Source organism: Tupaia chinensis, unplaced genomic scaffold (genome assembly GCF_000334495.1).
Source record: "Tupaia chinensis unplaced genomic scaffold, TupChi_1.0 Scaffold000047_1, whole genome shotgun sequence".
Lineage (NCBI taxonomy): Eukaryota > Metazoa > Chordata > Mammalia > Scandentia > Tupaiidae > Tupaia > Tupaia belangeri.
In genome coordinates, this window is record NW_006159505.1 from 8,069,205 (window position 1) to 8,084,465 (window position 15,261).

Sequence of the window (15,261 nt, forward strand, 5' to 3'; positions counted from 1 at the left end):
GCCCAGGCGCATGCCTGGTGGCCACGCGCAGGCCCAGGGGCCATGCGCAGGCCCGGCGGCCACACTCAGGCCCGGGGGCCACGCGCTGGTCCAGCGGCCACGCGTAGGCGCAGGCCTACACACAGGCCTGGAGGCCACATGCCAGTCCCAGAGAGGCAGCAGAATGCGGAGCAGAGCCCCGGCCGCGCAGGCACGGGGGGCGAGCAGGCACAGGGGGCCACGCAGGTGCTGCCGCTGCCACCACCACCTGATTTGTGATTTTTGTGGGTTTTTTTTTTGCTCTTAGAACTGAGTAAAAGAACCAGTGCATTTAATCACCCAAAGCACTTTGGTGTTTCCAGGCCTTGATCACACGTATTTACTAATAAATCATATTTATTATTATTATTAGACAGATTTTTGCTATAGGGCATGTGCACTCACCAGAGAGACAGAGAGACAGAAAGTGAGAAATTACTCCCCAGGGAGGATGGCCATGCCACGATCCCTTCTCCATTCTCCTCTTGGGATTTTGGGCACACACGCATACACGCCTGGGGTGAGTTAAGCTCTCCATTCTGGGTCTCAAACCATGATTGACTACATGGGAGTCAAGCGATGTAACCATTACACCATCTGCTGGTCCCATATTAATGATTATTTCTGCAGAGCTTGGTTATTTCCATCCACAGTGGTCTCTGCCTTTGTACTTAACTGACCGCTGACCACGACTCCCTGAACCCTGGAGCCCACCCTCCAGCTCTGCACCTGCACGTGGTACCATCATGTGCTCACTGGTGGGGCTGGTCACTGTGTTACCTGAACAGGCTTTTCTCAGGCAGGCCTGGCCTTGTAAGTCCCAGACATTGGCTCTGTCCCAGTTAGCCAGGACTGTGGGGTTTCCCCGACACAATTTCTTCAGTGTTCAAACTGGGAACAACCAGGCAATTTGGAGATGAGTTGGTTATTTCACCCAGACCTTGGGACTCCAGTTTAAGCTTGGTTTTACTGTGACTGCTTTGTACCATAAGAGCACTCCAAGCAGTATCTTGCACACCTTTTCGTAAGCGCTTCGTTTATTTTGGAGGGAACTAGGAAGAAGGCTGGTTTCATTCTTCACAGCCCCCGGTCGCTCCTGCACCTCCTGTTGAGCTGGGCTTCTTGAGGGACTGCAGGTGCTTTACTGAGCGACTCTTTGCTAGTCTGTACTCTTGCTGAGGGCAGATTAAATTAGCAAACTAAGATTGGTAGGTAATTATTACTCCTTAGGCTGGGAGTGAGAGTAAAAAGAAATGTTTTCAAAATGGAAATCAACAGTCACTCCAGATTTCTGTAAGAAAACACGAGTTGTTTTTCATTGTCTTCCTGAAGGAGTGGGCATCAGAATCACCAGAAAGATTTCCTTTTTTTTTTTTTTTTCTTTTTCTTTTTTGAGAGAGATTTTTACCATAGGGTGTGCACATTTGCTGGAGAGACAGAAAGAGACAGAGAGACAGAAATCAAGAAATCATCCCCCCCAGGAGGGATGGCCATGACATAATCCCTTCTCCTCTGTTCTCCTCTTGGGATTCTGGGCATGCATGTACATGTGCCCAGTGTGATTTTCAAGCTACCGGATCCAAGACTTGAACTGTGGTTGGCCATGTGGGAGTCCAGCGACACAACCACTATGCCATCTGCTGACCCCCTGAAAGGTTTCTTAAAACAAGGTTGCTGGTCCGCACCCCCAGTGTTTCCGATTTAGATCTGGGATGAGGACCCAGGACTGCATTTCTAACAAGTGAAGCCAATTCCGCGGTCTAGGGGCCTCACTTTGAGAACTACTGTCATAGCATTATACTATAAATAGCCATAGCATTATACTATAAATGGATGATTTAAAATGGCCTCAAGGCCTCATGCTATGCACTACTGTCATAGCATTATACTATTAAATCCAGTATCTGAATTTAATGCCTTTAATACCAACCTTTTGCTAGAAGGGATCACTTAGCAAATTTTAGGCTCTGTAGGCCCCATGTTCTCAACGGCTCAGCTCTGCCGTGGTAGTTCAAGAGCAGCCTTAGACACTATGTAGATGAATGGGTGGGACTGTGTTTGAATACAATCTTGTTTACAGAATAGTCAGTGGGCCAGACTTAGTCTCTGGGCCATAGTTGGTCAACCTCACATTTAGACCATTACCACGTGACTTTCAAGAATTTCTTTCACTTCTCTGTTTTCCCTCTTTCTAAAAAAATCCTTCCTTTCATGAGCTTCTGAGAGACAAAAGGAGAGGAAAAGGTAGAAAGTCAGAGAGAGACAGCACTCCCAACAGGGTCTTCACACCACACTGCACCCAGCCTTAGCCAGTCCCAGATCACAGGCACGTGCACACTTTGTGTGTTCAGAAAGGTCTCTGGATGCGAACCCAGAACCTTCCCAGGTAAAGCAACCTCACAGAGCATTGCATCACTGCTGCACTTCCACCCACCCCCTCTGTCTTTGTAGGGATGAGGGTATGCCTGAGTCAGTTGACAGCAGCTCTTACAGGTCTTAGAGTACAAAGGCAGTGTAGACTCTATCAATCAGCTTCCGCCACATAACAACCTCCCATGCTAGGGGCTTACAACAACAACCATCTTATCACTGGTCACTAGTCTATAGGTCAGCTGAGGGGTTATTCTGGCCTGAGCTGGTTTGGCTGGTCTCCCTGGGGCCTGTTGTGTACCTGTGGCTCTCTAGCAGGTCACTTGATGGGGGGTGATTTAAAATGGCCTCATGCACATGTCTAGCAGGTGGTTGGCTGTTGGCTGGGCTTCTTCGTTCTCTTTCATGTGGCCTCTTCTCCGAAAGGCTGCTCAGACTCTCACACAGGAAGGTGCTTTCAGCATAGGAAGAAATGAAGGTGAAGCTCCCCTACCTTGGTTTTTAAAACTATCATTTCTTCCTTTCTTTTTCTTTCTTGTCTTCTCTTTCTTTCTTCTCTCTCTCTTTCTCTCTCTTTCTTCTATGACTGTTTGGGGGCAGGTGGGGAGAAAGACAAGTGTCTTCCATAGGGTCCCACACCATGATCCTCCCTCCAATCTTCCCTGCCCACCAGTATCCTGGCTTTTTTATATACAATCAGCATGTACAGGTTGACCTGGGAACTGAACCCTGGTCCACCACATGGTCTCCAGCACTGCCACCACTGGAGCCTGAAGTTCCTTTTATGCTTCTGTTCAAAGCTCACACAGTGTCGGGACCAGCGGTTAGCGTAATGGCTATGTCACTGGACTCCCTTGTAGTCGACCGTGGTTCGCATCCCGAACCCAGTGGCTTAAACTCACGCCGGGCACATATGCGTGCATGCCCAAGATTCCAAGAGGAGAATGGAGGAGAAGGGATTGTGGCGTGGCCATCCGCCCCTGGGGGGTGATTTCTTGCTTTCTGTCTCTCTGTCTCTCTCTGTCTGTCTGGCAAGTGCACGTGCCCTAGAGCAAAAACCTCTCTCCCCCACAAAAAAAAAAAAAGAAAAAAAAAAAGCTCACACAGTGTCCATTGGATCATATTTTATTGGTCAAAGGAGTCATAAGTCCAGCTCAGGTTTAAAAGTGGGAAAATATTTTATCGGGCAACTATAAAAAACAAGTGGGAAAATAAGTTCCACCTTGTAATAGGAGAAGTTGCAAAGAATTTACGACTGTTTAAAATGTACCACTCAGGCTGAAAAGTAGGAAAAGGAATTGGGCTACTTGACCTTGAATTTTAGCTTCGGCTCTCACTAACTAGAGATCTTACTTTATCTCTCTGGAACTACTTTCCCCTTAAGAAATGAGACTGATGATACTCAACCTCAGAGTAGTGCTGGGAGGCTGAATGAGTTCACTTAGAACAGTGTCTGGCACAAGAAAGTCCTCCCCACTTGGCTGCTGCTATTAATGTGTCTGTGAAGTGGCGCAAATAGAACACCACTGGGGGCGTGAAGAAGTGAGGACATGCCAGACCATTTGGAGTGAGCCTTTCACTCGGTCCTCTAAGGACCACCCCACCCCTCCCGATTCTGGACTTTGGCTGATCTGCTTTCCTGTCTGGAGTCTGTCCAGGTCTTCCAGGGTCAACTCACAATGTCACCTCCTTTTTGTAGCCCTTGTCACATTGAATTGAAGTGACTTTTCCTTTTTTATTTCTCTTCTTTTACTATTATTATTATTTATTCTTATAGGTCTTGCTTGTATGACATGGGAACTCCTTGAGAGCAGAAACAGTGTCTAACCCAGAACCTGGAGCACTGCCTTTGGGAGCATCCAGTCGTAACTCCTTCATATTAGGTGGGGCATGTTTCTCTCTATGTTCTGTTTAGAAACATCAAAAACCAGCCAGCACAATTTCGCAACAAAGAAAGGACTTTCAACAGAAGTATGTAAATATTACATGTCCTATTCTCTCACAGCTACAATGAAGTCTCTCTTCTGGGACGTTTCCACTATGAGTAGAATCAATCCCATTCTAAGGGGATCAGAGATGTTTAGGCTCCTTTGGGGGAGGCAGAGGAAAGGGAGCTCTACAGGAGTGTCTCCATGTACTTGGAGAGATCCAATAACTTGCTAAAGTAATGTAAAGAATCAGGGACCAGCAGTTAACGTAATGGCTATGTCGCTGGACTCCCAAGTACTCTAACGTGGCTTGAATCCTGGACCCGGTGGCTTAAACTCACACCGGGCGTGTGTGCGTGCGTGCCCAAGATCCCAAGAGGAGAATGGAGGAGAAGGGATTGCTACGTGGCCATCCCCCCTGCTTTCTGTCTCTCCGTCTCTCTCTGTTTGTCTGGCGAGCGCATGCTCCCTATAGCAAAAACCTCTCCAAAAAAATAAATAATAATAATAAATAAAAAATTAAAAGAATCAGTATTCAATACATGTTTGTGGGATTTAATTATATTTTGTTATAAAAGGGTGCCAATATTGTAGAAAGTTTGCAAAAGCAGCAGATACGTCATTTCTCTTCCTGCAAGGACTATTTCGAGATAGGTTTCTTTCTAACAAATGGACTCGGTGAATACATGGCTGTCTGGACTCAGGTGTAAGAGATGCAAGGATAGAAATGATGATACAGCTATCCATCTGTCTATCACCTATCCCTCCACCTTCCCATCCTCCATCTACCCATCCATCCCTCCACCTGCCTACCATCTATCTATCCATCCACCCGAACATTCATCCAACCACATTCATCTACCTGTCCACTCATCCAGTCACCAATCCATCTAGCCATCATTCTGCAATGGCACAACCCTTTAGGAAGACTTCAGCTTACTAACTTATTTTCTAATTCTTAAGCCCCTCCAGCATTCTCTCTCTCTCTCTCTCTTTTTCTTGCACCCTCTCACCCACCCACACACATACGCACAAAGAGATATGGTTAGGATAATGTTTTGTCACCCAAAGATTCATGTTTTGGATTTTTTTTTTGAGAGTTTTTTTGCTATAGGACGCGTGCACTCGCCAGACAGAGAGAGACAGAGAGACAGAAAGCGAGAAATCACCCCCCAGGGGGGATGGTCACACCGCTATCCTTCTCCTCCATTCTCCTCTTGGGATCTTGGGCACGCACGCACATGCGCCCAGTGTGAGTTTAAGCCACCGGGTCCGGGACCCGAGCCACGGTCAACTACGTGGGAGCCCAGCGACATAGCCATTACGCCAACTGCTGGTCCCTGGAATTTGATCCTAGTAGGAGGTGGTTGAATCATGGAGGCACTGGCCTCATGAATGGATTAATGCTGTTTCATGAGAGGGCGAATAAGTTCTAGAGTTCATGAGAAGGGGTTAGTTCTTGAGAGAGCAAGTTGCTATAGAAGAGAGAGCTGCCTGCAATGCCCTCTCTCTTTGCTCATGTTCATCTCACTGTGCCTGTTTGCCATATTGTAGGCTGGTCTGAAGTCAGCTCTATACCGTTGGACCTTCCTGCCACCAGGATATGCCTCAAATAAACTTCTCTCTCTCTCTTTTTTTTTTTTTTAAATCAACCAGTTTGAGATATTTCTCTTAGCAACACAATAACAGACAAAGACACACATTCACCCATCTCCATGTCTCCTCCTTGGGAAGTTCAAGTTACCCAAAATAGTGAAGGGGTAACTCCTTCCTACCATACCCCTTACGTATGTATAGCACTTAGAATTTACAAACCATGAACCTTCACTTTAATAGTCTTCTCTAGTCACATGACTCAAGCAGACACAGGACTCTCACCAGAGGCATAGGTGGGAAGAATGTCTTCTCTCGCAGCCAGGGGCTTGGGGAATGGGAAAGGTCAGACATGATGTGTCTGATGGTGCACTAGAACTAGACAGTGTAAAGGGATGACCCAGACGTACTGATCGTCCTGATTTTTAAACAAGAATTACTTTATTAAACTTTACTTATTTATTTATTTTAATTTGACCAGAGAGGGACAGAGAGTGAGCGTGAGAGAGAAAGTGAGAAAGCAAGCCGCTAGGTCAGGGACTCAAACCACAGTCAGCTAAGTGGGAATCCAGCACCCTTAACCACCATGCCACCTGCCAGCCCTGGCCTTTCTGATTTTTTAAAAGTTTATTTTATCTATTTCTTTCAAGCATGAGAGAAACAGAGAGAGAGAGAGAGAGAGAGAGAGAGAGAGACAGCACCCCCGACAGAGTCCTGATGCTGCCGTCTGCATCCAGCCTCAGCCAGCTGTGGATTCCGTGCACACACATGCATCATGGTGTACACAGGGAGGTCTCAGGGTATGAATGGGGGACTCGTCCATGAGAGTCAACCACGCAGAGTGTCACCTTATGCCACTGTACCACCCCTCAGCCTTAATATTTCTGATTTTTTGTCTTTTTGTGATGGAGTTCATTTGGGAGAAATAATTTTGGATAAAAATGGAGTACAACAATAGTAGTACCAGATCTGCTGCGATGGTTTCCCCAGCGAGGAAATTATTTCAGGACCGAAAAACTCAGTTTCAGTCCTTAGAACTGTCATCCCACAGGGCTTCGTCAGGACTCCACCACGAGGCCTTTCCGTCCATACCAAATTTCTCAAGCAGAACTGGCTTGTACACCCCCTTTTCCCTAGGAACACTTGGAAGTGTTTGGAGATATTCTGGCTGCCGTAATTGGGAAAATGCTACTGGCATCTGGAAGGTGGAATCCAGATGCTGCTAAATGCCCTGCAATGGACAGTACAGCCAGCCCCCTCCGACACACACAGCCAAGAATGAGTCAGCCCAGAATACCCACGGGGCCGAGACTGAGAAGCCCTGCTCTGCGCAGTCACTCAAAGCGACAGATTCACCTGATCTGCGTGGGCCAAGAAGTTTCTGGCACACTCCCTGTGCCTCGTGACAATGTTATCCTGCAATGTTTTCACACTACAGTCAGAGCTCCATGCCCAGGCAAGCACATGACATTTCAAGGTGGTCACAGGCAGCCCAGTTCAGGTCTGCTCAGCAAAGCTTGACTGCAGACCCACTATGTGAGAGGTGCTGAAGGGGGCTACAACACCAATGGCTTTAGCTTCAAGGGACTCATGCTGGGGAGGATGTGCAGGTAGAGGATTTCGAGGAAGAGGTTGTAAGGATGGAAGGTAGGGGTGACAGTGGGATAGGTGGAAAGATGGCACTGAGGAGGAAGGGACCACCAGACAGCTATACTCTGCTAGTTCTGTAGCTATAGGCAGGCTTTGGAAGGCCTTAGCTTGGGCTGCTCAGTATGAAGCTCCTGACTTTTCTTATCAGGCTCCAGCTAGGAAACTCCCCAGCATCCATTCCTGGAGTGCTGCTATTATGTGATCTGCCGGTGGGCGCTGTTGGCAGGGGCGTTCGCAGCTGTGCATTGTACTTGGAAATGAAGGCTATTGACGCCATGCTCTTATTGTGAGAGAATACACCAGTTAAATAAGTGATCCGGGGATGCCTTGTCAGTCAGCCTTGCACATTTTTATGCGTAGTGTTTTCATTCCTTGTGGCATATCACAGGAAAAACAGTCTGTCTGTCAGGCTGGGGGCGAGAGGCGTGTGAGCGAGGTGCACCGCTAACCCAGCATCAACAACTTCACTCTTGACTCAGATAATTGGGTGAATCAAACCCGATATGTAGGGATGTCTGCATATTAATACGAGGGTGAAGGAGAGGAGTGTTCAATTCAGACTATTATAATCACGAGGGATTGTGTGAAGTGAGTACTGTACGGGCCAGCCTGACAAACCGGAAACCACAGGACTGGCTGCTCTTTCTCATTCTCTCATTATTGAATTATTTAAGAACAGAGGTTCTTTAGGTTCTTTTTTTTTTTTTTTTGGAGAGATTTTCACTGTAGGGCGCGTGCGCTCGCCAGACAGACAGAGAGAGACATAGAGACAGAAAGCGAGAAATCACCCCCCAGGGGGGATGGTCACGCCACAATCCCTTCTCCTCCATTCTCCTCTCGGGATCTTGGGCACACACGCACACGCGCCCGGCATGAGTTTTAAGCCACCGGGTCCGGGACACGAACCGAGGTCGACTACGTGGGAGTCCAGCGACATAGCCATTACGCTAACTGCTGGTTCCCAAGAACAGAGGTTCTTAAACGCTCATGCTTGCAGGGGCCACTCAGGCAACAGAAATGAACAAAATGGCGGGCACTGACTGGAGACTGCATGGGCTATATTGTAGGGCCAGCCTCCACACAGCTTCGGCCATGGCTACACGAGAGAATGAGCTCCTGTGCTGCCGCTCCTAAGTTAAGCCAGGGATGGATCTTTATCTCTTTCTTTCTTTGCTTTTCTGTTCTTTCTTTCTTTTCGTATTTTCTTTCTTTCTTTCTGTTCTTTTTTTTTTAGGTTTTGGCCATAGGGTGCATGCACTCTCCAGAGAGACAACGAGAGAAAAAATGAGAAATCACTTCCCCAGGGGAGATGGCCATGTCGCAATCCCTTCTCCTCCATTCACCTCTTGGGATTTTGGGCATGTATGCGCCTGGTGTGTTTTTCAAGCCGCCAGGTCCAGGACTCGAACAGCAGTCAGCCATGTGGGAGTCCAGCATCTTAATCCCCATACCACCTGCTGCCCCCTCTCTTTCTTCTTTCTTTCTAAGGACAAATCCAAAATTTGAATTTCCGACCACCAAATTAACTTTGTTTAAGCTACATTAAACAAGTCTACAGGCCAGATTTTAGCCAAATAACTGTTTTCATTTCTGTTCTTGAGAAACAGTTTTGGTCCAGTGGGGTTCTTCCTCAGTTCTTGGGTTGTTTTTTTTTTTTTAATTTTTTTTAAATTTTTTTTATGCCATGATAGAGGGAGACAGAGAGTGATAGAGAAAGGTACCCCTAATGGGATTGTCATGCTGCAATCTCTGCCAGCTTCAGCTAGCCAGGATTACAGGCATGAGTGGGTGCCCAGCATGGCCGGGGTGTTCTCGAGACACACACCTGGAACCTTCCCACGTGGGTCCAGCATCACAGAGTGCTGCATTTATTGCTGTACCACCAGCTGGCCCACCTGAGACTTTCAATTGTGTCCCACATTACTTAGTTCCACATTGATCTAAGTGCTCTAGTAAGTTCATTTCTTGATTCAAAACCCATTTTACTGATTACAAAGTTGGATGTATGAGCAACAGAATTGGTCGAAGAAAAGCCTTTTCAATGTCAATGCCATCAGGACTGATTTCCATGCCTCTGTCCCTCTGGTCTGCCTGCTTTACCTGTCAGTGCAAAGCCTGCATGAGTGGGAACGCTGTCTCTCACACATCAGGGCTCATCTACTTTAGTGGCTGGGATCTCTTCCTGGACCCCAAGTCAAGGCATTTTAAACCCCCTTTGGCAGCAAGGGGTACCTTTACCTCCCTGTAACCTAAGCTGAAAGTGAATCCCTTTTGAATAACTCCAAACATTTCCTGCGTCATGGCTTTAAACATTCTCCCAGGAAACTCGCTACTGGGGTGCTATTAATATATTTTTCTTTCTTTTGCTTTGTCCTAAATTGTTTATTAGGTATGAATTTTACACACATTTCTTAGATTAGCTGTAACTGTGGGGCTGGAGAGTATGGCACCTTCTCCAAGCTGCAGGGCAAGAACCACCAATAGTGTGGTGGAACGTGAGGCCCTTTCCAAGGCCTTGGCTCTTGCAGCCTGCAGATGTCAGCCCACGCATCTCCCTGTGCTTGTGGACTGGCTTGGTAACCCACTGGGTGTCAGGGTTTCTTCTGATAGCTTTATAGAATGGATCAATGAATTTGTATGTGGCACCTTCACCCACCCAGTAAGAATCTAGGACTCTAAGAGCCCCACAGTGGCATCCAGCTCGCTTCTCTGCAACAGACTGGAGGCTTGGGCAAACTTGAGCTGGTTAACACTGTGATGGACAGGCTCGCCATGGGTTGCACCCTTGGGGATTGGGTGTTTGTGGCCTCCACGTTGCACATGAATCCTGTATATGACATAACCTTGCTTTGCCTTGTAGCCCAGTCTGTGCACTTTATCCGGCTGGGTGGGGTGGGACACTCAGTGCAGCTCTGAGAGCTGGTGGTACTGCCCACAGCAGACCCTAAGGAGAAAGCGTATCATGTCAGACTGCTTCTTCTGCCACAGTTCCTGGATGTACTTGTATGCGCCCATCTTGGCTTACCCGATGTCTGCCACCAGACGGGAAGGCTAGGGTGATTATTTGTAACATGCAATAGTTCATTGGTGCTATTTTATTTTATCTCAGAATTATAATTCATTAATAGTAATTGTTGTTTAATATATGAAAAGAAATTTTATTATTATTTTATTACATACTCTATTAGTAAATACACTACACGAGATTTTCTTAAATGACAAATGAAGCACATTTCTGATTCCTCTGAGAACCTCTATGTCGTCTGTCTTATGTCGTCTGTCTTTTGGAGGGTCCAGTTTCTTACGACGTCTGTGATACTGTCCGTGAGGATGCCAATGGTGCTTGGTAGTGAAGAACATTTTGCTAAATTGTCCTATCATGGGTCCTTGTTCAAGGTATTCACTTACCTCTTCTAACCTGGATTTCAGCACTTGATCATGTGTTTCTTCATTATTATGCACACGATCTGATCTAGGGATAGGTTTTGTGTGTTCATATGGAATGTCCACAGACAGGTGGTAGCACACTATCGTCCTGCCATCAGATGTCAAAGCAAGCTCTACTTTGCAATTATAGTCATCTGGGAGAGAAGAATATGTAGATTTATGACAAACACAACATAAAGCTCCATTTTGGGTTGGAAGGAAATGTTTCAAGATGGCTGTCTTTGATATCACATGTTTTATCACTGCTACTGCCATGGTGAATCAAGAGGCTTCTTAGGTGGCACCAAAAAAAGTTGTTGTGAAGAGAAACTGCTTTTAAAATCTGCTTTTAGACAAACTATTTTTCAACCCACAACAGATCGTCACTGAGAGCCCACCATCTTGTCTCAATCTCAATAGTAATTGTTAATTAAACACTTACTATGTACCAGGCGTGATGTTTAATTAATCCAGCACTCTGTGAGATAGATGCCATTAGTCACATTTTATAGATGAGAAAACAAACCTGCCTTAAAATTTAACCCAGAGCTACCTGACTCTAAGGCCTAGACCTTTATGACTAGCTGTACTATTTCTCAGTTTCCCATATTTTTACTAATTAAATACATTCTGCGAATATACACAATTACCCTTGTATTGATTTTTTTTTTTAGAGAGTTTTTTTGCTATAGGGCATGTGCGCTCACCAGAGAGACAGAAAGAGAAATCACCACCCACCCCCCGGTGGATGGTCACACCACAATCCCTTTTCCATTCTTCTCCCGGGCTCTTGGGCATGCATGCACATGCACTCCGCATGAGTTTCAAGTCACTGGGTCCAGGACTCGAACCATGGTCAGCCATGTGGGAGTCCAGCAATGTAATCATAATACCATCGTTGACTCCTGTACCTGATTTGAATTTCATTGGTTATCTGGTCATCCTTTTATTCCTCTATAGTCATGCCACTGAGAGATACATTAATCTTCTGTCATTGCAATATTTTTACTTTTAACGCACAAATATTGAGACTTGGTTACTTGCCGTACAGAGATCATGAATCAGCAGTAGGAAGAGAGCCACTTCTTGATCTTAGTCCTGCTTGACTCTGGCTCTGCTCACCTCTGCTAAGTAGATGGGAAAGAGGACAAGAGAGAAATAGACAAGATTTTTTGAAAGAGATGACAAAGATGTTGCTCTTTGAAGTTGTGCTGATGAGGAAGGAGAGGAAAGTGAGATGAGAGGCAAGGAGGCTAAAAGTGAATGCTGTGCACAGAATAAGTCCAATAGGCCCCCAACCCTGCACTTTGTGCGAAGTCCTCCACCTGGCTAGATGTCAAGCCTTGGTGCGATGAGACATGGATGGCTTGGTCAGAGCTCCTGGTGAGGGCTTGGTCCAGGGATTTCTCCAGCTTTTTCTGGTAACACATGGACCCACATGATTCATACACAGTGTGCAGTAGTAAAAGATAACCAAGTTGGAGTATGTATTCTGGAAGGAGGGATGATGACTTTAAGGACTTATAAAGTGGACAATGACTACTTTTGGCAAGGTAGAAAAGTCATCCTTGGTTATTGAACTTAAAGAAAAACTTGGAACAACAAAAGGAAGAAAAATAGTGGCAAATAATGCATCTAATAGGAGTCTAGTATCTAGAATATCTAAAGAATGCTTACAACTCAAAAAGAGAAATGTTTCAATTAAAATTAGGCAAAGTATTGGATGACACATTTATTCAGAAAAGATATCCAAATGGAAGATAATCAAATGAGCACATAAAAAGATGTCCCTCATGGACAAACAAATTAAAACCACGATGAGATAGCACTGCACACCCACTAAGATGACTGTAATAAAAAAGTCAGACAATAATAAGTGTTGGCAAGGATGTAGAAAAATCAGAGCCATCATACATGGCTGGTATGATTGAAAAATGGTGCATCTGATTTGGAAAACAGTTTGGTAGCTTCTTAGACATTAAATGTAGAGTTACCATATGACCCAGGAATTCCCCTCCTACTTATACACTTAAGATAAATGAATTTAGGGAACCAGCAGTTAGCATAATGGCTATGTCACTGGACTCTCATGTAGTCGACCGCGGTTCACGTCCTGGACCCGGTGGCTTAAAACTCACACCGGGTGCGTGTGCGTGCGTGCCCAAGATCCTGAGAGGAGAATGGAGGAGAAGGGATTGCAGCGTGACTATCCCCTCTGGGGGGTGATTTCTCGCTTTCTGTCTCTCTGTCTCTCTCTGTCTGTCTGGCGAGCGCACACGCCCTATAGCAAAAACCTCTCTAAGAAAAAAAAAAGATAAATGAATTTATATGTACACCCAAAAACTTATGCATGAATGTCCACAGCGTACTATTCACAATAGCCAAAAAGTAGAAACAGAATAAATGTCTATCCACTGATAAATAGATAAATAAGTTGAGGTACATTGATAAAATGAACTTATATTCATCTATTAAAAGTCATGAAGCACTGACTTATGCTGCAATATAGATGAACCTTGAAAACATGATGCTGAGTGAAAGAAGTCAGACACAAAAGGTCTCATCGGGTGACCCCATTTATATGAAATGTTCAGAATAGGTGAATTCATAGACATAGGAAATATATTAGTAATCGTCATCTGGGCTGGTTGAGTGGGAGTGGGGAGTGGCTGCAGATGAGTATGGGGTTTCTTCTGGGGTGGTAAAATGTTCTGGAATTATATAATGACAGTGGCCGCATGACTTAGTGAATATACTGAAAACTCTTGAATTACACGCTTTCAAAGGGTAAAAATTACGGAATGTGAATTTGTCATGGACTGAATGTTTGTATCTTAATTTGTTATTGCATCACTAATAGAAATGCCTGTGACTGGGTAATTTATAAATAAAATAGAGGCTTATCGATTCATAATTCTGGTGGCTGGGAAGTCCAAAGGCATCACAAAATAGTGTAAATAGAACCTTGAGCTGAGTGGAATGTAGTCTATATCCACCTGGCTCTGCCCTGCCTTTTCTCTCCCACCAGAACTCAATCATGGAAGCCTGCCTTCCTACAATAATACCTATATGAACAGTATAGCCAAATTTCAATACATGAGCTTTTGGGGGGTCATCCCATCACCACCCAGTGGGACCAAATTCCAAAACATAAACTCTTAGGGGACAAACTATCACACTTTGTGTCCTTCCCCCAGTTCATATGTTAGAGCCCTATCCCACAATGTGATAATATTTGAATATGGTTCCTTTGGAAGGTAATTAGGTTTAGATAGGTCAAGAGGATGGAGCCTTCAAGACAGGGTTAGTGTCTTGGTTTGTTTGCTTTTCCCCCTAAAGGGCATGTGCATTTGCCAGAGATAGAGAGAGAGGGAAAGCGCCCACTCCCCCCATGGGACACGGTCATGCTGCAATCCCTTTTCCTCCATTTCTCCCTCTTGTCAGGATTCTGGCCAAACATGTACATGCCTGGCATATTTTTCAAGCTGCTGGGGCTGGGATTCCGATTGTGGTCGACCATGTGGAATCTGGCTCCCTATGTATAGGGCCTAATCACTGCACTATGGGACCAGCACAGATTAGTATCCTTATAAGAAAAAGAAGAGAGACCATAGCTCTCTTTCTCTTCCTACCACATGAAGATGCAGTGAGAAGGGAGCCGTCTTCAAGCCAGGGAAGAGAGCTCTCATTAGAACCTGATCATGCTGCTGCCCTGATCCTGGTCCTCTCACCTCTAGAACTGTGAGAACTAAATTTCTATAGCATAAGTCACCTGGCATATGGTATTTTCATTATGGCAGCCTGGGATGACTGAGAGAACTGTCCCTGCCCCCCACCCCCCTTTAAAAAAATAATAGATCTCTTCAAGCAGAAAACTCAAAGGCCTTGAAATGCAAGTGTTTAGCAGGGCATACTTGGCAGGGGCAGTGTGGATGGAAAGCAGTGAGTGGGGGGTGATCGTGGTAGCAAAGGGAAGGCTTCAAAGGAACTGGGAATGCTGCATTTCTTGGGCTGGTAGTGGTTCATGAGTGCTCATCTTACCAATACTATATAAACTGGGTGTATGTACTAATTATGAAAAAATAGAGGTAGTGCACCCATTTTTGTTTGTTCATTGCCCCTTCATTTGGAGAACTGTCCCTCTTCAATCCATATGATATCACCTCTCTATCCACAGGGATAAACATACAACCCAACTAGAATAATCAGAGTCTCTAAAATGTGAAGACATGAAAGGACAGGAAAAGATTGGAATGGGGTCATTTGATTGTAAAAC

The 15,261-nt window shown here is 45.4% G+C and overlaps 1 protein-coding gene and 2 pseudogenes across 2 annotated transcripts in view; 1 reads left to right on the plus strand and 2 right to left on the minus strand.

The window, feature by feature from the left end:
• The window catches only part of LOC102494001 (actin-85C), a 58,443-nt gene that overhangs the window by 4,193 nt on the left and 38,989 nt on the right, over nucleotides 1-15,261 (plus strand). For both annotated transcript variants that reach the window (XM_027774454.1, XM_027774451.1), the window contains exon 6: nucleotides 4,166-4,271. The gene's annotated coding sequence lies outside the window, so the exon portion shown is untranslated. The remainder of the gene's footprint in view (nucleotides 1-4,165; nucleotides 4,272-15,261) is intronic.
• Nucleotides 9,976-10,574, minus strand: LOC106735512 (60S ribosomal protein L15 pseudogene; annotated as a pseudogene).
• LOC106735513 (39S ribosomal protein L42, mitochondrial pseudogene) lies at nucleotides 10,581-11,261 on the minus strand (annotated as a pseudogene).